The 2099-nt window shown below is 48.6% G+C and overlaps 1 pseudogene; it reads right to left on the bottom strand.

Moving 5' to 3' along the window:
• Positions 1–317: 317 nt before the first annotated feature.
• Positions 318–2099, bottom strand: part of LOC128717079 (large subunit ribosomal RNA) — a 7734-nt pseudogene continuing 5952 nt past the window's right edge.

The raw sequence follows: 2099 nt of genomic DNA, 5'->3' as shown, positions 1-2099 counted from the left end.
GCTTAGGATAAAAACCCCGACGAGAAAGGTTTCCCGGACTTATAAAAATAACCGATTAGCCCCAAGGACACATCTTCCTTAAAAGGCTAATCATGCACCACACACCACACCACCCATAGGCTTGCAAGCAGCACTCTTGTCGAGTGCAGCAAGCCTATGCTCACATCAACTACCGTACACGTACCACCATAGGCTTGCAAGCAGCACTCTTGTCGAGTGCAGCAAGCCTATGCTCATCAACTACCATACGTACCACCACAGCCTTGCAAGCAGCACTCTTGTCGAGTGCAGCAAGCCTATACTCCACGAACTAACCACTTCACCACCAAGCATGGGTCGCCTGAGAGGATCGATGCGAACGCATCTCTACAACTCGCAGCTCCCAGCCTGTAGTCCCGTCGTTTGCGGGCGGTCGAAGGTGTCGAAACTAGTTGTATCCACGGTCGACGGGAGCACAGCCACCAGGGTTCCCTGTGATAAGGTACTTCCACGTGCAGCGTACACCCGCCCGTTGCGGCTCAGTCTAGTGCTATAGCGGGGATGAGACGGCAGTGTGCACGGGGCAGCACCGACGGATCTCAGAGGGTTGTTAAGCCCGCTAGCTTCCGATCACCTAATGGGTTTATGATGCGCTATCAGCTCGGATTGGATACGACCTTAGAGGCGTTCAGGCATAATCCAGCGGACGTAGCGTCATACCAAAGTCCGGTCGAACTAGTATTGAGCCAGTGGTCCGTACCTGTGGTTCCTCTCGTACTGCATAGGAATTCCGTTAAGATAGCAGCATACAGCACACACCAGTAGGGTAAAACTAACCTGTCTCACGACGGTCTAAACCCAGCTCACGTTCCCTTGAAAGGGTGAACAATCCTACGCTTGGTGAATTTTGCTTCACAATGATAGGAAGAGCCGACATCGAAGGATCAATAAGCCACGTCGCTATGAACGCTTGGCGGCCACAAGCCAGTTATCCCTGTGTGGTGACATTCGAGCAGTCGAGCTGTTTGGACATGGCGTGTTTTGCTCCGCAGTGAGAAGGAAAATTTGTGTGCAAAAATCGTTTAGAGAGACTGGATTTTAGTTATAATCCGTTGTTAAGTGCAAGTTTTAAGTGAATCGAGTGAAAACCGCGTGAAAATCGGTGCGATAATACGGAAAATAAGCAAAAAAAACATTCCCCATACATTTTGTATGGGGAACTATTTCCGCTATAAAAACGGGCAAAATAGACCTTTTTCGGTGCGGTTTTCGGTGAAAAAGCGAGATTGGACGCCATTTAAGCGATTAAGAGTGATAGACAGTGTTTGCCGGTGAAATTCGGCCCGAAATACGGAGTGGCAAATTTGCGCAAAGAAATACAACAACAACAACAACAACAGTGTGTGTGTATCGTGAGTTTGCGTAAAAATCCGGTCCAATCGGGCCGGAAGTGGACGGAAACGGTAGTTTTTGTGCCCGTGATCGTGCTAACGCAAAAAACCGGACGGAAATCGGACGAAAATTGACGAAAAACATCGTGGCAAAAAAGTGCAAGGGGTGCTACCGCCGGAGCACGTGGTTTCGAGCAACGGTATTTATTAGAAAATCGTTAATAACTTTGCGAGTTTTTATCGGATTCGTGTGCGGTTTTCACCGTTGTGATTGTTTTAACCTGTTTAATAAGATCCAAGCGAAAAAACAGTGAAAAACGCGAAAAATTTTTTGACATTTTTTGGTGACACCCGAGTGACACACATGACCCCGCTGACGAATTTTCGAAGGTGAGCAGTCCCCCGCAGACAAATTTTCAAATTGACGGTTTCTGCTCGAAAAACTGCTCGAAACTTAAAAAGACGCAGAAAATTCTGGTAAGCTGGGGGGGTCATCGACAGCTCGAATCTGCTCGATTTGGACAGTTTTTGTCGAGCTCGAAACTGCTCGAAACTGCTCGAATTCCCGACTTTTACTGGAAATCGCGGGGAAAAAAATCGGGAACGACTGCGAAAAATACGGGAAGGCGTCTGCAAGCAGGGAAACACCCCCCCTGACCACTAAGGCCTGCATGGGTCTCTAAAATGGCGACAACTCGAACATCGCGCCTAAGGGCGGAATCGACGGAG

Source organism: Anopheles marshallii (genome assembly GCF_943734725.1).
Source record: "Anopheles marshallii chromosome X unlocalized genomic scaffold, idAnoMarsDA_429_01 X_unloc_186, whole genome shotgun sequence".
Classification (NCBI taxonomy): Eukaryota; Metazoa; Arthropoda; class Insecta; order Diptera; family Culicidae; genus Anopheles; species Anopheles marshallii.
This window is presented reverse-complemented; position numbering and strand designations above follow the sequence as displayed.